Raw genomic sequence first — 23,055 nt, forward strand, 5'->3', positions numbered from 1 at the left:
CATATACCAATTCATCAAGTGTAAGAGAGAAATGTAAATCTGACACTTCATAGTTCAGTTCGTTCCAAGTGATCACAAATTGTAGCAAGACTACTTATGCTACTCTACCGTAAGTAAATATACACCCGAAGGGCAACTTGGTTTCGTTGAAACGGCGAACAGTGATGCGACGAATGTGACGTAGGTGATGGTATGAGCAAGCAGTATAACAAGTGGCAAGCCCTCGGGCATGCTTTGAGCAGCTAAAGAAAATTAACCGAGGTCCTATAATTAAGTGTTGGAAGTGTCAGTTCACCATCATGCTATGTTACGTGGCACCAGTGGCATTAGCAACTGTTACCAGGATTATAATGCATTTCAAACAAAATGAAAAGACATACGTAGATCTAAGATCGGGTCGACCGGGATCCTTTTACGTGCGGTCGTCCAGAGTGCAAACGCTCACATTTCCAATTCTGGCAACATGGCAACAGGTGGTTAACAGATTAGATCGATTCTGCCAAATTCCCTGATTGGTGTTAAGTTATTTTCAAAAGAGGCCTTTGAAAACCTCGTGCCACAACTTTTTAATTAGAAATTACAGAAGTTCAGGTAAGTGACTGTGTCATCGAAGAAACCACATGGTTCATATGTGGTTTCGTAATGTTAAATTTTATTTTCGAATCACAATAAATGTATTCCTTATTATGACATCCAAAGGCTCAATGCTTTTTAGACAACCTGACGTGTATATATATATATATATATATATATATATATATATATATATATATATATATATATATATATATATATATATATCAGTGGCGTCTCCTGACGTGGATGTTACGGCGTTGGCAAGAAAAGAAAAATATATTAACCGTCCCAACCATAGGTGAAACTAGAGGGGAACCCCCTTCTTCTCAGGAGCAAAGATGGACCCACCCACATTTCTTTTACTGATCGAAAATAATGTGATAAGTTTACCTCAATTTACGCATAACTACTTTAGTGACATTTGCAATCGACATACGAGTATTTAATAGTGATTATAATTTGCCCACTCATCAATTTCTTGAATATAGTCTGTACCTGGAAGTTCTCGCAATTTTTGAAAGTAAAGAGCTATGACCGTCCCTCTATAATTCTTCTAACAATATAGTCTGCAAATTATAAAGATGAATCAAGAAGGATGTTATTACTGAAGAAAAGATTAATTATAATACTTATATAAGTAAATTTGAAGTTTTTATTTCAATTCCAAGTACCTAAAACATGAGATTATATCTCCAAAAAAGGCTCATTTAAATAACATGGGGCATTTCTTCATCCTTCCTTTAGACCAGCGATTCTCAAAGTGGGGTCCGTGGGATCTGCGAGTTCTAAAAATTGAAATGTGTTGTAATAAAATGGAACTCACAGCTGTTAAAACATGAAGTATTTTTAAGATTAAGAAACTGCAGCTGTGGGCAATACGAGTAAAAAACAATAACTACTCATCATTTCCAGTGCTGAAGGATTTCATTGACTCTTCAGATGAAAAACTTTCTGCTGAAATGCACAAAACACTTGAAGGACACGTGAAAGCATAAGCTGCAAATTTTCGAGAATATTTCTCTGTCCGACAACCTGGTAATGGTTGAATTGAAAATCCTTTCACTAATGTAGAAATCCATGACATACAAGGTATGAATCTCTCTAACACAGAACAAGAACAGTTATTGGAACTATCCTGCGATACTTCATGGAAAAACGTTTTCAGAGAAAATGAACTTCGTAGCTTTTGGTTGCGTGGTTGCTGTGAGTATGAAGAGTTGTATAAAAAGACATTGCAACACTTCATGCCTTTTCCTACCTCTTACTTATGTGAGCAAACCTTTTCTGCTCCTTGCAGTATTCGAAATCATCTTCATGTGGAATCGGACCTAAGATTGATGGTGACAAAATTTATTCCAGATTTGAATGCAATTACGGAAAAACACAAAGAATTTCATTCCTTACATTAATGACCCCACATTTAAGAATTTATCAAGTGGATTTCTTTAAAAGAAAGAAAGAAAAAAAAAACTGATTTTCAGTCTTGAAAGTTACTGTATTTTCAATAGAAATTTCATTCACTACGAAGCAATCATGTATCTTTAAAATAAATTCCTTATTGCAATATTTTTATTGATTTTTTTTTTTTTATCGTCAGTGGTAATTCAAATTAGTACATATTTTTAATACCTTGTGAAATTGCAGATAGCGTTGCAAGGGGTACACAGATCACTCCATATGACAAGGGAATCCGCGTTATCGAAAAGTTTGAGAACCACTGCTTTAGACTCCTAAAAATTAAAAATATTCACTTTTGGCAATTTTCCTGTGGGTTAGTCCCGGAAACCTATAATCATGCCGAATTTCAACTTTCCACGTCAACCGGAAGTACCGCTTTAATTTGTGTCAGTTCATGTATTTTTATATATAGTTAGGATATACCCTCAAAATATGAAACTAAAAATCAAAAACAAGCAATTAATTACTTACAATTACTTGAAATCCAGCTCGAGTCGTCTTTCTTTGCGTAGAAACCTCTGGATTACTGCTTTAGAAACAGTAATAGAGGACCTGAAACAGTAAGTCTTGAGGATGACCCACTAACGACAAAGTAAATGAAAATTAGGGAAAGAAAAAGGCAAATGGAAAACCGTTCTGTAGCTTAACATCCAGTTTTTTCTTTTACATCAACTGGCCCTTCGAACGCAACTTCATTGGATCGAGAGAAAAATGATTATATTTCTTTCCACCGTATTCCTTACTTGTATTGTAGCAAAAAGTTGATTGCACCCTTAACTTATGAATTAAACGATATGTTTAGCAATAAAAAAGTTCGTAGATCATACCCTCGCCCTCCCAAAAAAGTATTCTGTATTACTATAAAATATCAGTACACCCACTGATAAATCTACAGACTTGGCAACGCTTGAGACAAGCAGAAAACTCAAGCCGTTGACTTTCTAAACAACGCCTTGGATCACAGAAGCACGAGGTGAGAAAACACGAAGCGCTTGATATGAGTCTTCGCGCGCAATATTAGTCTTCTAAAGCAGCCAAAGCGTTGTCAACGACTTACTCGCAGAGGTGCCTCTCAAAACATGACGGGGATCGCACAGCACTTCTCGGTTCTTCTGCACTTCAACAGTTGATTCTGCCTCGTGGAAAATTAAAAAAAAAAAAAAAAAAAAAAGTTCTGACGATCCGTTTAATTAAATTAAAATACTCTTTTCTTCATTTTTCATTGGGCATTAAAAAAGTTCTGACGATCCGTTTAATTAAATTAAAATACTCTTTTCTTCATTTTTCATTGGGCATTAACACACAACTTTCACATTCAGAGAAGACGCTACTGATATATATACTTTTTAAGTTGCTAATTTGTAAACCATGCTAATTATACGTAATCAACTAAAAACGTTAATATTGTTTCTTTATTGAAGGTCGTTGTTACTATGTGGTATCCTTGGAAACGTCCCCTCCTATGAGTCTTTTTGGAGCTGGAGCTACTGATGAAGAAGCAAAAATAGAAGCAGCTCAGCAGGCTTTGCAACATCTAACCCTTATGGTCAAGTAAACAGGGTTCTGTTTGTTGAAGACGAGTTTTATGTGTTTCCGTTTTTTAATTTTTTTTTCTGTATTTCTTGTTTGCAAAACGCCAAAACAGTTTGGCAGTTATAGTTCAATAATAATTATTTCTGACTGTTCCATAAAATAGGTAAGTTCCTGAGTACACAATATGCGTCTTGATTGTAAGTTTAGCTTTGTAAGTTGTCTTGTGTTTGAAGTATTAACACGTTTCTGATATGTAAATAAACTCCTCTACTTATTCATCAATAAGAAGGTACAGTTTCTTTATCCGCGAGCGTTTCAAGGAAAACATTTCAATTCTTCTGTGATCATTGCTAATATCAATACTTTTTGTCACTTTAAACTAAGCTTTTCTCCCTTTTTTCTTTCCTATGTAGTTTTATCAATGGAAGTGTTTAAAGATCTCAGTTGATTCGTATGTTTTCTAGGATGTGTATTAAGATCGTACTGCTGCCTTATGAGAAGCAAACCCAACTTTTTCCTCAAAAACAGTAATTTCATTGCTTGGTTGCAGTGCGTTTCTAACGCAGGAAAATAAAACTATATCAGATAATTAGTCTATCAATAGTTTTATATATATATACACATACCGGGTGATTCAATAAGAACGTACCAGGCTTATATCGCAGCTAATACTGCACGTAGAGCCTTCAAACAAAAAATTGCATTACCAAATCGTATGTGTAGAATGCAATAAAAATAGCGAGACCAGTGGCGTCTCGTGAATATCTCCAACGGGGGTCAACTTCAAAATTTGACATGGAAACAGCGGTTGGTTGTGCCTCCATTGAAACAAACGCACAATGGGAGAAACGTCGAGAGGAAACACCCTCGCACCATATGATTTTCACCTAGTAATGCGACCGTGTTGCTGCCAACGAGGAAGAAATATGACAACGTGTTTCCTCTCGACGTTTCTCCCATTGTGCGCTTGTTTCAATGGAGGCACAACCAAGCCCTGTTTCCATGTCAAATTTTGCAGATGACCCCCGTTGGAGATATTCACGATACGCCACTAGTGTCGCTACTGTTTTTATTGCATTCTACTCATACGATTTGGTAATGCAATTTTTTGTTTGAAGGCTCTACGAGGAGTATTAGCTGCGATATAGGCTTGGTACGTTCTTATTGAATCACCCGGTATATATATATATATATATATATATATATATATATATATATATATATATATATATATATATATATATATATATATATATATATATATATATATATAGTATATATATCAGATGTTCTAAAAGTGGCGCCCACGGACAATAGAACGCTATCCTATAGAACAAAATAAAGTGAAAATGCGATATAACGGGGAACCAAAATTTCACTATGTGGCTACATCGTAGACTAACTTGAAACCTTTAGCATTGTTCTACGGATCCATCAAGCAATTACATCTATTGTTAGGCTAATAGGTGATGATACTATCAACGAATCGATGTCATTATTTGATGAATTGGTAGATGTATTCTGTTTTTTATTTGCGACTTGCCACATAGTGCAAATTTGGTTTCCAGACCAGGACCCGAAGGGTATATAATGCTATATAGTTTTTTGCTTTGTTTTTGACTTGTAGAATAGTAGTCTATAGTTCATGGGCACCATTTGTAGAATATCCAATATAACTTTAATTAAACTGGTAAGTGGAAAAGCGTTTTTATGTATAGCTCGTTTAAAGTAAAATATTAAAAGAAAATATATTCTTTGTTTTATGTATTAAGTTGTAGCCTACTTCTCATTAAAAAATAAAATAATGCGAGTATAAGAAAACTATTTTGTAACACGTAGGTTATGAAAAATTTTAAAATAAATGCTTCCTTCTGAAGTAGTTGAGTTGTTCGCTTTGGAATATCTCGTTTACATTATCAGGTACAAATATTTAATAGTGTCGAGCATGATCTCAAGCTGAATACTCATTTTTTTTTAAAATATGTTAATACATCGAGTAGTAGCTGCTGAAATGCAGTTCTCTTGTAGCTTTACTGTTACTTATTTACTGGGTTGTTTTACATCAGATTATTTGTATGTTCTTTTTTGTTCTATATTGGATTACATATGCTACGAATTTTATGTATTAAATATACAAATATGTATTCGTTTTATAAAATAAAATAACATGTTTGTAAATCTTCGTTTGATTTAGAGACAGTGCTCGAAATAGGCTGGTATATGCGGGTATGCCGTTTCAGGACTTCCTTATTCCATTCATTTTCATACTGCCACTTTTAGAAGCAAAAATTCTACACTGGTATACTGGTATTATTTATATGGATTTAAAATTCCATAACGAAACGATCATTACCGTATTTTCATACAATTTACAAAAAATAGACAGAAAAAGGAGTAGCTGCAAATTTATTTGTCAATATTCAAACTCAACTGCAGGGCCGGCCTTAGGTTGTGCGGGGCCCGATTGGGAACATTTTGCTGCGCCCCATGTTTACAACTAACTTGCACCAAGGTCTATAGAATCAATATTATATTATTATTATATCTATATCTATCTATCTATCTATCTATCTATCTATCTATCTATCTATCTATCTATATATATATATATATATATATATATAGAGAGAGAGAGAGAGAGAGAGAGAGAGGCGCGGATCCAAGGAAGGCTATAGGGGCTATAGCCCCCCTTCACGCTCATGTATGAACTAGATAAAATGGGCTTCAATCCTACTGTACACTGGATAAAGTGGCAAAGTATGCTTTAGCCCCTCCCTTGATGATATCCTGGATATACACTATATTGCGTTCTCCCGTCTAGTCTAGTGGTTAGCGGAGCTCCTCCGTGGCTAAGCGGTTAGCGTACGCGCCTTTGGCGTGGGAGACCCGGGTTCGATTCCCGGCGGGAGCTCATGTGGTTCGGATTCCACGTTAATCAGTAGGTCCACGTCTCATATAGCCTCGCTGCTGAAAGGGACGCTAAACTAAAAACTCAACTCAACTCTAGTGGTTAGCGTGTGTGCCTGCGATGTACATAGTCTCGAGCCCGCTCCAGTCAAGGCTTCATCGAAACTTTTTTCCCTGGATGCTTTTAGCCAGTCACAAAGCTTTTGGAATGATGAAAGTCTAGTAGTAACATAAATGGTATCACTCTGAAGTTCCTTACTTACATAGTTTACTTGAAATAGTAAAAAGTACCAGAAAACTAGTGAGACCACAAACTTGTAATCTCTAATTTGACTGACTAACGATGACCATCGCTTCTTGCTTGAGCATCATCAGTTTTTCTACTAACTCCCCGGAACATTCTGTGTTTACTTATAAGCTTGATTAAGAAAAATATTAACGGCTAAGACAGTTTCGAAACATTTTCCCGTTCCTGTGTTATGGAGTCCTCTTTCAGGAGGAACTAACAGTATCTCTCGTCATGGGCGGGTCCCATTTCCCTTTATAATGTTTTTCCATCTGCAAAATGTTCTGGTGAAAACGCTCACCCTGTTCATTGCTTAAAGCAACTAATTTTTCAGAAAAATGACTCAAATGGAAATGCAGACAGTGAATGAATTTTAAAATACATATTTCACTCTCGTGCCTCGCAATTTTTCAAGAAGGTTGTGTACCAGTTTTTCATTAGCTTTCATCTCTTACAAGTAAATCTATCGATGTCAAAATTTAATTTCTTGACCAAACTTGGTAGAGAAGCTTGGAATATCAAGAAACGAGCGGAAGCAAAATTTAAAGTGCTTCCATCCATAAAGACGGCCGCAGTGCCCAAAAACCTGATTGATCAGAATTAGCCATAACAACGTGTTTCAAGTTTGAAAATTTCATTTTATTTGTAAAATGGATAAAGGGATGAAAAACAGTAACACATTAACCGACACTGGGAGGTAGTAGACATCTATTTGAGGGTATGCTTATCATGGCCGACATCTTGAAGTCGGCTATGTTGTATCTCACTCGACTTTTTTAAATAGCAAGGGGATCATGTGACATCAAATTGGCCTAGAATTTTACGAGAAATACAATGGTGAAATGTATGTTTCCATAAGTTAATAAGACATAATGAAAGGCATATTGATGTGAATTCGTTGGTTCAAAGCTGTTTTTTTATTTTACAGCTCTATCTTTTTGAAAAGAATTTAAGTCAGGAAAAGCTAATGTACGCTATTGAGAACATCGTAGGTAGCTACTTATGAAAGGTATAATCAGCTTGAAATCGTTATCGACTGCAAACAAAATGAAATGGGATGAGACAATCACAAACCTTAAGGAAGTGATGGAAGATGGATGACGAATTTTCCATTGGATTATTCGAGTTAGAAGACAAACCTTCATAAGCAGCCACCTATTCAGTACGCACTAGTATACCTACATTTGTTTTTCCTGACTTGATTTTTTAAAAAAATACATCCACTAGATTTTCGCAGGAGAGAGCAAAGTTTGTCCTCTCGTTTTGTATTTTTAATATAGCTATAATAAGAGAAAGGATATGCAAAGAAGTCGCACTAAGGCTGATTTTTTTGATACCATCTCGGTATTCACGGTAGTATCACATGACATAATCAATAAGAACACCAGGAACTTTTACTTAGTGGGGTGTTCAAAATAAAAGAAAGCATGCACCCAGAATAATGATATACAATTTTACACAAACTCAAAGAAAACAATACGTTTTATGCCCAGAGGTGTGTGTAAGGAAATTTGAGGGAGTATTAGGGGTGTTGAGGGTGTGCAGAATATTCCCTGGACATAATATCTATTTTTACAACAGAAGTTGTAAACGTAAAAAAAATAAACTACTGCAGTATTAAATTCAGAAAATATTTGGTTATGTCTAGAAACTTAATACAAACTATTCATTTACTTGTTAGGGAGACGCCATACCCTTCGTTGTGGAGTCCATAGATGTACGTTGTTGTGTGTACAGCCGAGAGTAGCAGAGCCATCTTAACGGTGTTATAGCCACTTGGCCAGGGGACCCGCGAGCAGAATAGCATGTATTAATTACATGTATTAGGAGCAAAATTTAGTCATAGGTACGACAACGCACTTGTTTGGTCTGGGGCCTAATATACTGTTAAAACGGCACTGGAGAGTAGAGTAGACGGTACTAGCGCGGGCCCCCTTAGGCGCGGGGCCCGATTGGGAGCAATCGGCTTAAGACCGGTCCTGCTCAATTGTGATCGTATATTACGTCATTTTTCTCCTTTGTGCTAATTGTTGGTTAAGGGAAGTTTGACTTGCTACGGATTAAGAAGTCAAAAATTAAATAACATTGAAATATCTTTCGTTGTTGTATTTAAGTGGACTGATTCATTTCGTCGTTGTTTTTCTAAACACATTCGGTCGACTAGTAAAAGTGAAAAAGAACAACTAATAAGCTTTTGTCTGTTTCTTAAACGATAGGATACCACAGACGTATGAAAAGTAGAGGTAATGTGAGGAAGTATTCGACCAGGGCCTATGTTCGAGGTACCATCCCGTTATTTACGTGATGTGGCTAGAAACGGCCAGCCTGAGATTCGATCGCAAGACCTTTTAAATGATGAGCCAATGTTTTATCGCTATTATTATTATTATGCGAACGAAAAAATTTGGGTTATTTTCAGGCTAAAATTCAACATTTTATTAGACTGTTTAGTTGAATGTTGAAGTCAAAAATTGACCGGTATTTCTCATTTTCCATTTCGCATGGGCGTTTCTGGAATACAAAAGTTGAGAGGGACGACCGGAATAAGGAATGCTTATAGACCAACAAAGATACATTTTTCAATATCGTTGGGTAACTAAAAGCTACTTGAATTTAGAGCTAGCAGGATCCTGTTTCGTACAATTAATTATGATTTTAGTCCATTACTGCTAGGTCACTTGTTGAATGTATAGAAGTTACCATATCCTATAATCCTTGGGGGCTTTCGTCTTGTTGCAGAAATTATATCATTGATACTATCCATTAATCCTAGAAGCACCAAGGGGGGAGGGCCTCGGTGGCCCATAAATTATTTTTGTTATATTTTCTAACATTTCTAATTGCATTAAAAATCTGAAAAATACTGATATTGTCAAGCTTGACCCCATTAATCAAAAAACGTACTTGCTTAGTTTTTAGTGTTTTGTTATAAATAAAGTGTTGTGGGCCTCAGCCCCCCCCCCTTTGGTAGTACTAAGGGGCTATTCACCGCATACATTAACTGTTTATTCCAGTGTTTTGGCTACTTATTTTATTTTCCTTTGAAACAATTTTGGTATTACAACATGCAGAGTCACTCTGAGCTATTATTCTGGTGCAGTGTTGCCAACTTCACGTTATAAAAATTAGTATATATATTTTTTCTGATTAATTTTTGGTACCTAAATATTTTATTTTCTATTAGTTTATTCCTTCAAACCTGTTACACACACACACACACACACACACACATTATATATAAGAGAGAGAGAGAATCAAGTTTCAATTGTTTCAATAGTGATGGAAAGGAACTATGCCTTGCAGTGAATCCCTTGTAATACTCATGATGCTGTAGTGGTGTTAGTTTACAAAAGTGACAGACAAGTCGTAGCTTGTTTGCTTACGTCTTACATGTTCATTCCATAGGTGCAAAATCCTGACGTGCCACTAGAAAAAATGTAACTTTTGGTTGGGTTGGTAACACTGCTTCTCTGGTGACATACCCTATAGCGTCTGATGAACGTCCCTCACACTGTCCATCTTTTCGTGGAAACAAAATTTGAAAGAATTTCAGCATTCCAAGGATAACCGGGATGGAATTACACAAGATTAATCCTGAATTCGTTGGAATACTGAAGTATACCTCACTCGTCCCCATTCTACCCCATTTTACTGTACCACACCAAAATGCTTTTAGAAGCCGCATTTGTACACATACTACACTGTACTAAGTTGTTATTGATCTGTTTGATAGTTTTTCTACACAGACAAATAAAATAAATAGGTCATAGTTACCGACATAAATAAAAAATGGTAACTTAAACAATTACACACATATAGTTGGCAACACTGAGAAACCTAGTAGTAATATTTGGTCTAGGAATTAATTCGTGCGGTTGGTACGCACACATTGAAGCTGTAGTACAAACACAAAATACATAAATACCTTAAGAAAAATATTGTCCATCGCTAGCCACCACTTTCGCCCATCTGTCAGGCAATGTACGGATTCCGTGGCGAAAGAAGTCCTCATCCTTGGAAGCGATCCAGTCAGAGACCCATGTTTCGATATCTTCTGAAGAAGTAAACCGCTGTCCAATCAAATCGTTGTTCATGCAATCGAACAAGTAGTAGTCCGAAGGAACAACGTCTGGTGAATACGGCGGGTGGGGTAAAACTTCCCATCCGACATTTTCTAAATAGGTTTTGACCGGTTTTGCGACATGCGGGCGAGCGTTATCATGTTGAACAATAAGTTTATCATGTCTGTTCTCCCATTCTGGTCGTGTTCTGGCCAGAGCTTGCTTCAAACGCATTAATTGTCGTCGATAACGTTCTCCATTCATAGTTTCACCCGGTTGCAGCAGCTCATAGTACACCACACCTTTCATATCCCACCATATGCACAGCATAACCTTTGCACAGTGAATATCTCGTTTTGGTTGTGATGGACCTGGTTCACTTGGTTTCACCCAGGCCTTTTTTCGTTTAGGGTTCTCGTAATGGATCCACTTCTCATCACCCGTAATAATTCGATGCAGAATCTGCTCTGTCATTGAAGCAGCAATTCGCAAATGGTTTTTCGTCTTTCAACGTCTCTGTCTTTCAATTCATGTGGAACCCAATGTGACATCTTTTGAATCATTCCCATGGCTTTCAAGCGTTTGGAGACTGTTGTTTGATCAACGCCTAATGCTGCTGCAAGTTGTTCCTGCGTTTGACACGAATCCTGCTCGAGCAATGCTGTCAATTCTTCGTCTTGAAATTTTTTTGGCTGTCCAGCTCGCTCTTGGTCTGCCAAGCCGAAATCACCACTTCTAAACCGTGCAAACCACTTCTGACACGTTCGCTCAGCTAGAGCATGGTCACCATACACTTCCACCAAAATACGATGACTTTTAGTCGCACTTTTCTGCATGTTAAAGTAATGCAGCAGGACACCCCGCAAAAACACTTTATCAGGCACAAATTGCGCCATGTTCACTTAACTACAAACTGGTGTTGTTGACGCTTTAATCCACTGCCCTATACTACGAACGATACGCGATGACAGGGGTTTGCAACACATGTGTGGATACACGGAACTGTGGGACGCTCCGTTCGTTGCGCCATCTCTTGTCCACCCGCACGAATTAATTCCTAGACCAAATAGAAAATAATAATATATGATGTCTTAGACATCCCAAGTTCATATCAGACAAGATAAATTATTTTCCGTGAGAAATAATGACCTTTAAGCTGTGGGCCTCAGAGGGCCCCGTTGGTGTTCCATGTAACCCAAAAATACCTTGGTGTGCCTAGGGTTAAGTTTATGTTGCTTTGCCTTCCTTGTTTTCCTTCCACCATACTTTCTACCATGTCACTGGGAATACATTTCTTCTCTAACAATGCCATAACATGTTTTTAATTATTTCAAATTATATTCTTTTATTCCTTGTATTCCTAATGCTTTACATTGTTTTTATCGTTACATTAGCCAAGTTTTTCTATTCTCATCAAAGTACAAATTTCCGAGAACTCAAGTATAATACTTTTATAGTCTTCTTGCACTCTCCCTTTTCTTCGTACAATACAGTGTTCAACATCTGAGTTTCCTTTGTAACTGTTCATTCAGTTATTTACATAGTGTGCTTTTCGTCTTTAACACCACAAATATCTTAAATATATTTCACTTTTCTCACGTTGCTTTCTATTTATTGTTTACATTTTATATCTTCATTAATAATACTAGGATTGAAAATTAATCATGCATTCTACTTTCTTTGCTCAGATTTCTATAGTGGCTCTGTGTAGCGTAATCGCTAACGCTCTCACCTTTGGTGCAAGCACTCCCAGTGTCGATTCCCGATAAGGATACTCGGTCGAAAAGATATAAATATTTTCCAGCTCAGTCATCGTGAGTGAGGGTTTTTCCTGGGTTCTTTTCATTTATACCAGGCAAATGATGGGATGGTACCTAACATGCAGGCCCCAGACCACTTCCTTGCTGTTCCATTTCTTTCTTCTTTTCCTGACTAATGTGCTCGCCGAGGGAAGTCATCCCTTATACATGACGAACATAAGGCCATAGATGCCAGTAAGGCCCAGAAATATATACAAAGAACTAAATTAGGTTCCCATAATTGTCAGCCTCAATCACCCCAGTCACCATTGTTTTTATCCTTTTCGTAGTTTTGTCATCTCAAATTATTTTCACACATTTTCTTTATCTTTTCTGATATTTATATAAATTTTTGATTCAGAACTCGCAGCAACTACTATATCATCTAAAAAGTAATTATGCTAGTTTTCTACCTATCAAATTAACTTGCTCCCTAATCAATCTCTACTTTGCTACTATTCTTCTGTTGTAAATAATGTCAGGGAAAGGCAAAATTTTTGTCGAACATTTCTTCCAATTTTACTGTCCTGCATCTTTTCTCGTATTCAAACTATAAATGGCTGGTTCATGTGTAAATTTCTTCCGAGTTTGGTCTTTCATTTCATCCAAAGTATCTTTTAATTTACCTAGATCAAAAAGTTATTAGCCTTTTCTGAATCTAGGAATACTACATAAACTTCGTTCACTTTGTATAGGAAGCATTCATTTACTTTATCCAATGCAAGCTAATTGCATCTTTGTGATGTCTCTTTCCAAGTCAAAACTCTTCAACTTTCTTATTCTTCCTTCAAATAATATGTTATATTCGAATCTGAATTTTTGTAACGTGTGATGTGAATTAAGATTCTGATGGAAAAATCATTTTAGATCAGTTACCATATAGTATATCACCCCATTCGAACAAATTCCGTACCATAAAATGTGTTTCTGTAGAAAGTATACTAATCTTTAAAGGTTCCAGCACAGGTGTCTATCAGTGGTATACAGATGAGAAGCAGAGTTCCCACAGAGGGCTCGTCGACTGTGCCCCTTTCAGTGATGCGACGTACCGGAGTGCTCTGGAAAGAAGGATCTTCTGTCGTCTGACAGAACAGCGATCACCAATGTAACCAGAGCCACCATGTCCGAGCATTAAACACAATGAGAGCACGAACCCTAAACAATCGATTGTTGAATATTGATCAGCTGTTCTGCGTTACTTTCGCATCATTGCTCCTCATGTCCGAACATTAAACACAATGAGGGCACGAACCCTAAACAATCGATTGTTGAATATTGATCAGCTGTTCTGCGTTACTTTCGTATCATTGCTCCTGATATCTGATTATCGCCAAGAAACGTTCTCCGTGGTATTGGATGAGACTGTAGTGAAAAGGTGATCGGAGGATAGTGGTATTCAGTGATGAGAATAGTTTCTACCGTAGACACAGAGTTCGTTGGGTGCGCAATTGGAAACATAGAGCAAAAACCTAGCGTGTTCTCATTCGTCATATAGGACACACACACTTTATTTTCTAGTGTTTTGTAAAACTCACTTCGGGTTTTTATTCAGGGGGAATATGACTAGTTTGTTGTGCATTCACAATGTTAATCCTGTCTACTGACCTTACCTGGCCATTTTCTGGCACTCCATCTTCCAGAAGCATATCTCGCGTCCCATACCGCTTGGTGAACTCATTGTACTTTGTTCAGTATACACCTTCTACTCTAGTCTGTTAGGTTTCCGGACCTAAACCTCATCAAGCACGTGTGAGATACGACGGGACGGACCCGATCACCAGTCGACTCCGAAAACGACAGACATAGCCTAAGCATTTGACCGAACAGTTGTGTGGCGGTTTAGGGTAGTCATATGTTATATTAAGGTAAGTAGGCCTACTGTATGTTTTGTAACATTGAGAATATGCCATATGATACGGAGATATGACCACCTACCATTACCTTCTAGCGTACTAACTTTAGGTCAAACCCGTGAATTTCTATTCTGTGTTCTTAAATGCATATGTGCTACTGTAATTATATACTCCTTGTGTATTTTGTTTGATTTTTTACTGAATGAAATATATTCCTGTAAGAAGGATTTGACGACTCTTTAGTCATTTTATTAAAAGTTCGGAATATTTATTTTTCCTTTCTTCTTCCACGTTGTTAATAAAAATAATAGGTATATTATCTACCTTTACATTCATCATTTCGATATATGGTCTTGATTTGTCCCCTAGTATCGCAATTTCTTGAAATTCTCATTTACTTCATTTACTTTTTTAATACTCAAAAGTACACAGTTTTTTTCTCTTTGTTACATACCTCAAAAGTATCCTTTCCATCTGCTTCAAGCTGCGTTTCGATCGTTAAAATCCTTTTCTATCCTTAATTTTCATATCGGCAGATAGTCTCCCTCTGCTACCTTTCTATTTGCAGTAAATTTACTTCTATACGTTATACAGATTTCTCTATCCTGTAAAATTTCTTCTGTCACCTTTACGTTTAATGTATATTTCCGAATCTTTCTCCACTTCCTTTCTTAATTAACAGTTCAACTTTCTATACATTATTGTACATTCTTCACTACAACTTTGTTCCCGTATTTTCCTTTCCCTAGATTTCTAAACCTTCCTCTATAAGCCATGTTTCTTAGCTTGTTTCGTAATACTATACCTTTACTTGTGAAGTTTGAAGTGATCAGTTATCTATTTCCTTTCAACTTACTTTTTTTTTCTGAAATTTCAAACGAATCTGGTTTTATTCCCTCATCCCTAAACCTCCCAGTACCTAACTTGTTCTCTTCTATTTCTTTTCTGGCTATATTTTTTAGTATGATTCAACTTCAGTCAGGCAAAGATGGTTATCTGACAAGTTTTGTGTTTTTTCTCACCATTGGCGTACATTACAATTATCTACCGCACTCGTATGTCATTTGCAGCACACAAAGGTCATGTCTTGTCTTGACGTAGAAATTTTATGCTTTAATACAAACCATTAATCGTAGCCTTTCTTTTCCTCTCTCAGCTTACTTCCATCCATCGGCATTTCGAATCTATGCAGTAATAAATACATAAATAAAAACAACATATACATTAACATAGATGCACCACATATATACACAGTAATGATATACCATGCTTACATACTTCTGCCAAGCGTAGTCCTCCACTACTTGAATACTGATATGAATTTGCCCACATCGTTATTGCCTTCCCTTCAATAGGCCGATGCGGACTCGTCCTCGATCCTCACGCACGCACCGGCGACTGAGCACAGTCTATGAACAGTCGCGATACTGAATGCCTTGCTAAATTGTTGCCTCGTGCTTGTTCAGTAAGTGTCTTTTATGTAGTGGACATGTTTTGAAAAGGTACTTCCACTAAAAGCACAATGTTGTAAAAGACCAGTGGATCAAATTTAAGAAAAAGGCCTAGGAGTGACGGCTCCAGAGTTCTTCAAGAAGGAAGTCACCCGACTATTGCGACGAAGCCTGCTTTATACACTTTCCTCGCAAAACCAGTCTCCTCTTCGGGGTCTCTGGTGATATTTCTCTTTGAAGGCATTCTTTAAATGCTGATGCAAAGTGCAAATAATACAGAAAAAAAATCAATAACGAATTTCAAGCAATTGAATGAAAAAGGCACAAGACCTAAACGGCACAAGTCCTAAAAGCCAGAAATCCTAAACGCCAGAAGTCCTAAAAATCATATCGCAGCACAAGTCCTAAACGGCAGAAGTCCTAAACTGCAGAAGTCCTAAACTGCAGAAAAAATGAAATGAAATCTTTGAGTTTTACGTCCCACGCTTATGCCGGTTAGGCTAAAGGAGACGGTGATGATGAGTAATGAATGAAATGGTGGAATGAAGAAAGTGGGAGGAAACGGGAGAACTCCGAGGAAACCCACGCACGCGGTGTTTGTCCACCACAAAGTTCACGTGGCGGGGGCTAAACTGCAGAAGTCCTAAACGGCAGAAGTCCTAAACTGCAGAAGTCCTAAAATTTAGGTCTAGTGCCTATATTTTTAGGACTTCTGCCGTTTAGGACTTCTGGATGTAACCCTCACAGGTAAATCAATTAAAATGAGAGCTTCCTCGTGGCTAAGCGGTTAGCGTACGCGCCTTTGGCGTGGGAGACCCGAGTTCGATTCCCGGCGGGAGCTCATGTGGTTCGGATTCCACGTTAATCAGTAGGTCCACGTCTCATATAGCCTCGCTGCTGAAAGGGACGCTAAACTAAAATCAACTCAACTCAATTTAAAATGATAATGATAAATAAATAAATTCCGAATTCCTAAAGTGCATTACGAATTATTACATTTTCTTCAATTTGATTTATATATGAAGGGTCCAGGGGAAGAAACTGATAAGTACAAAAATCGATATTTTTTGTTTTTGATACAGTGTTGTTCTATGAAAACGGACGTTTCTGTTGATTTAATGACGAGGGAAACACTATGATAAGTCCGAAAATATTTACGAGTAAAGAAAACCCATCCTGGGGAAGAATATGTTAAGTGTATGACCTTCTGGGGAAAACGCTGTTAAGTCCAGGTTATTGTTGTATTGTACACACTGGCAGCATTGATATCAGCCATTTAAGAAATTACTTGTTCACAGTCTCCATTCAGAAACGTGCTCTAGATAACGTGAAGTTTACAATAAAACGTGGGTTTCTTTAGTTGTTGTGGTCAGTGGTAATGATCAACAAAACATGGATGATTTCCTGAGTGAAGAAGAATCTGCTCCACCTTTAACATCTAAGAAAAAAACCTTCATATGGAAGAATTCAAGATGTAATGCAAAACTCAAACGACAGAGCCATGAGACCGGCCCAGAGTGCACCTGCAAACGACGTTTTGAGAAGGTTAATGATGTAGAGAAACAACAAAACATTAGACGAATGAACGAAATGTTGTCAAATGATGAAATTAACATATACCTGTCAGGCCTAATTGTAATAGTACCTGTGAAGAGGCGTAGGCCTAGGAAAAACGAGAGTGAAGCGTCTTATTGTGATGCATCACATTCATACCGACTGCGGGTGGTACAAGAAGGATACACAGAGGAGGTCACTGTTTGTAAAGCTGCATTCGCTTCACCTCATGGTATTGGTCGCGGGAAAGTTGATGATCTTACGAAACATTTGAAAAGTACTGGTAATCCTCGGCCTATGATGGCAAGTTTTAACGTATTACACGTTACAGAATAACTAACGTAACCTACCCTAACGTAAACTAGCCTACAAATGTTTAACTTAGCTTATAAACAGTGCTCTCAATCGGGTCGATTCCGACTTGAGCCGGGCCAGCTATTTTCGGGCCACTGGTTGGGGCAGCTCGGGTCATGGATAGTCAGCTAGGGTCGTGTTACGGGTCGGTCGAGTTAGCTCGGGTCAGGTTAGGTCAAACATTTTTGTTTTGGATCGGTTCAAGTTGACCCAAAATCCGACCGGAACCTTACCCGAAACAAAAATGTTCGAACCAACCTGACACGTGACCGATCCGAGCTAACTCGACTGACCCGTAACACGACCCTAGCTGACTATCCATGACCCGAGCTGACCAACCAGTGACTTGAAAAGAGCTGACCCGATTCGGGTCAGAATCGACCCGATTGACAGCACTACTTCTACATACTGTCTCTAACCTATCTTGTTTTCACCTCAACTAATTTTAAAAGCACAACTCATCTAGGCCTATCATTTTTAGGGTTCCTGGAGATATCTCAAGAAAAATATGCAGATTTCCAGTCACTGAAAAACTATTGCTCTTGAAAGGCAGTGGAGCACTACACATACCTTCCAAAGGCACTGTAAATCAAGAAACCACCATTGGAAAGACTTCATAATATGTACAAGTGTTACAAAGATGTTTTTATTATATTTCTTACAGCAATCTTGTGAATAAAATAATCATCAGTATCAAGACAGTACTGATTGTTTGGGGAAAACTCTGATAAGTCCGATAAACAAAGCACAGTACTTTTTTATTGTTAAAAAAGTATTACTACTATATTATTTTTCATACTTTATAATATCCAATCACAATAAGATATAACTAAAATGAATGTTAACAACAATAAGCATTGCATTGTAATTACATTTTGAAAAATATATAACTTCAAACTTTAAATTTGTTGTACTGTAAAATTTGCAAAATGTGACTTATCATATTGTTCCCCTGGACCCTTCATATGGGTGTCATAAAGAAAACACAAAAACACAACCTTCCGTCAAAAACTTTCTGTGAAGCTATATCACCCACGCAACGAATGAGTTATTCCTTCTCCCTCGAGTAGCATGTTCTTCCTTCCACTTCACCTTACTTCATCGTGTGGAGCGTGCAAAACCAGCCCAGAGCTGAGTGGCTCCATCCTCCCGCCACCTCCTCTCCTCTCTTCGCCCACCGGGAGCAAATAAGTATAGTAAGTACTTTTCTCCGTCACTTTAAAAGTGTGATTACCTTGTACGTAAGGGCAGACGTTTAAAGAGCTGTTCACTGAGGCAGCCTAACGCGAGAAAAAGCCAAACGAGAACATGCTAACAGAGTGTAACATCAAGCGTTGTGACTTATGTTGTCAAATATCTCAGATCAATGAAGATTGCAAACTCCATATCAAAACATCTAAAATTTTTGTTCTGTGAGATTCTGTGAGATTTATTTTAAAGTTCAGAAGTTTAATTTCTTCCTTTTTTATTCTTATGCCTTTTACAGCCATGGGAGCTCCCATGGCTAAATGGTTAGCTTACGTTTATTTGGCGTGTGGGACCCTTTGATTCCCGGCGGAGCTCACGTAGTTCGGATAACACGTTAAGCTGTAGGTCTACGTATTATATAACTTTGCCACTAAAGGGACGCTAAAATCAACTAAACTGAATTCAACTTTTACAGACCTGCCTATTCAAAACCGATAATCGAAAAGATAAATGATCATCTGTATTGTCAGTTTTCTTCTTCTGGGTGACATTTGATAGAGGGACAGCATGCAGTCACATACAAAGACATTCCAACTGTACGCAGGAAAATATCAGGTGAAGTGTGATCACACTCATGCTGAGTATATTCCTGTAAGTACCTTATATCGTGGAGTTTCTCAGCATATCAATTTGCTTGAGATTGTCTCCCAGATAGAAATCAAAGTGTATGAGGTCAGGTGACCTCACGGGACCATAGTGACAAATTCACTTCCCTGAGAGTTATTCATCGAGCCTGTGAAGCAACAACACTATAGTAGGAGACCCCTATCTCGTTGGAAATAGAAAGGAAAGTTGCAGTTAGAATGAAGGAAACATGTTCCTGATGGAGCGTCAGGTTTCATTTCGCCGTCTCTGAATAATATACTACGTGTAAACGAGGGATCCAGCTCGTGTTGGTTTGTAGCTCAGGTGCAGAACTTACCTGCCGATCTTGGTCATCTTCACTTAGTTTGTGATGTGCAAGAATTGATTGTGATACCAGCAAATGTGCAGTATTCGGAATGGTTGATGTCACTTTTCAGTGAGACAACGAGTATTTTGATTGGGACTCTCCACAAACGATGCTAAACAGCTGGCTTCTTGTTGGTGGTAGTCTGTGGTCGCCCACTACTGCTCTAATTTCCACACTGACAATTTCTCGGAATTTGACTAGTACATATGCGACCATACGTTGCGATACTGGACGTTTGGGTGCATTTGTTGTAGTCCTCTGCAATGTGTTTTTAACTGTGTTCGTCGGAAATAAGGGCGATTTCCATCTTCTGTCCCTTTGTCACGGACATCTTACATCACCTACAAGAAAAGGAGATTGTCAGTAACAACAAGACTTCAAATTTCAGTGTTCATATGGTGAGCATACAAGATATGAAAGAAACAATTACTCCTTTGGATTCCTGAGGTCTCGCCAGTGTTATTTGAAATATGACACGCACCCTTTTCGATTTGAAATTTTGAATTTGCATTCAGGATGACGGTCATGGTTACCATGTGTTTTACAGGTTGCGAATACCGTTTACTACCATATGCCATTAGCATATTTCACACTTTTTTCACAGGTTTAAAAATAAAAACGCATCCGAAGATTTTTAATTCATCATGTACAATATTGATATATCACGTAAATACTTGTAACGGAATGCAGTTGCAGATACGAGTTAGAACCTTGATAGTTTGAAATTCTTAATAATTCAAATATTATCACAAATAATGAATTTCAAACGAGAGAGAATAGGGTCCATAACAAGTCAGATTCTTTAATACGTACGTTGTTAACTCAAAACCTTTCAAATCAATCACAAAAAATCTTTTTGTAATGCTAACTTTATATAAAATAGGTATACATTAATTAAAAATGCTCAATTCCTCATAAATTGTGAACACCGCAATGAAATTTGTCAATTTCATTTATTTGAAATAGGACGTTGTAATGTGTGCTGTACTTGTTTGAATCAATACACTGCTTCCAGGCGAGCCAGTATACAGGGTCCCTTATGAAAGTAATGCACATGGTTTTATTATGACGCGACTATCCATGGCAGCGCGGTAAAACCGGTCGGGCAGTGTGGTGGTGATGGGTCTGACTTGCAACGCAGCCAGTCGCCAGCACAGACAAAGAATATCCTTTGTCTGTGGTCGCCAGTTTGCTCCGATCAGTGTGCAGTGTGACACCGCTAGTACTTTTGCACTAGGTCTGGTACCTTTTATAATACTTTAGTGTTCTAGTACGTTCACCAACAAATGTAGTACTTTTCTCCTCCTCTTCTTTTCTCATAAATACATTTCGGAGAGAAAAAGGAATCTCATGAAAATTTGACAATGTACGAAAATTTCACTGTTCCTGGTAGCTTTTTCTGAATTTTGTATTTTCAACAGTGGTATTTACCAAGCGCGGAAGTGGAACATAGGTGCCCCCGGTCGCCTCCTCCAACGAGAAGGAATTGTGACAGTGGTTAGTTGTTCCTCGCTTATAATTCATAGGGCTCGAGAAACGGGGAGATAGACCTAGTGCTTCTCTATGAATTGCGGCAAATGCTTTTGGGTCAAGTATTAGGGCGAAGGGAAGAAAATGAGCCATGTAGCACTATTTACAATCTTGAAAGGCGATCCGTTCAAACAGTAGGCTATTAAGGAATTGAAACTTAATTTTCTCAATAAGCCCATTTTATGATATTTCTTTTCTCCCAAAATCCTTTATATTTATCATACTTGTATTACTTTAGTGATTTTACAGTGAGTTATAATACGACAATTAAACAGGGATTCCGCCAGGATTTTTAGTTTGGGTGTGTGAAGTCAAAATTTCACTGTAAGAAATTCAAATTCAAATTGGGGGTTCTTTCAAGAATCTGGGGGTCATTCCCCAATCATAGGAAAGGGAAAGCTGCCGGAAACCTTCTAGTAAGATATTAATATCGTAAAATGTCATAAATAGGGTGAAACGGAAGCAGATAAAATTTTAGTACTTTTCCCCCCAGATCTAGTACTTCTTTTCTGCATAGGTTAGTACGAAATATTTTTGCTGGGTGGTCACACTGGCAGTGTGACTGGAAAGACGTGCTTCCGCGTGAAGGATGTTTTTCGACTTTGTAACACGGTGCGATGGAGCGTTCGCTTGAACAGCCATACACCATCAAGTTTTACGTGATGCTTGGAAAGAATGCAACCGAAACATTCCAGATGTTTCAAGAGGCCTTCAAGGACGATTGCATTTCAAGGTCATAGTCGAGAGGTGTTACAAGGCGTTCAAGGAGGTCCGGAAGGAGGCCGCCGACGAACTCCGTTCTGGACGCCCAACAACGGCCCGAACCGACGGAAACGTAGATCGTGTGCGCGAAGCTTTGAGTTCCGACCGTCGATTGGCAGCAAATTGCTGACACCCTACACATGTCCACGTTTGCGGTACGTGGGATAGTGACCGAGGATCTGCAAATGCGCAAGATCTGTGCGAAGCTTGTGTCGAAAGTGTGTCAACTTCCTGGCCCGGAGCAACATCCCGGTGGTCCCCATCCCCCTTACAGTCCCGACTTGACTCCGTGCGACTTTTTTTTGTTTCCCCGACTGGAGAGAGAGAGCAGAAAGGAAATCATTAGGAGATCGTGGAAAACATCCAAAAGCATGTTACAACGTTCCTGAGAGACATTGTCATCGAGGACTTCCAGGGTGCCTTCCAGGCGTGGCAGACACGTCTCCGCAAGTGTATTGATGCAGGGGGAGAGTATTTTGAAGAATTTTAAGCATTTGTACAGGTCCGATCAATAAATCTATTTTTCCCAGAACTGTTATAATGGACCTTGCAAGCTTCCTTCAGTATATTAGTTTTGAAATGGTTCCAATTGTTATCATGAAATGTAATCACTAGGGCCCGGATAATTATTTAATTACATATTTTTGTAGAGGTTATATTTTTATACCAAATCAGGGTAATAATGTCATTTGTGACCCATAGTGCCTAAAAACACCCATTTGAAAGTACAT

Source organism: Thermobia domestica, chromosome 13 (genome assembly GCF_964235325.1).
Source record: "Thermobia domestica chromosome 13, izTheDome1.hap1.1, whole genome shotgun sequence".
Taxonomy (NCBI): Eukaryota; Metazoa; Arthropoda; class Insecta; order Zygentoma; family Lepismatidae; genus Thermobia; species Thermobia domestica.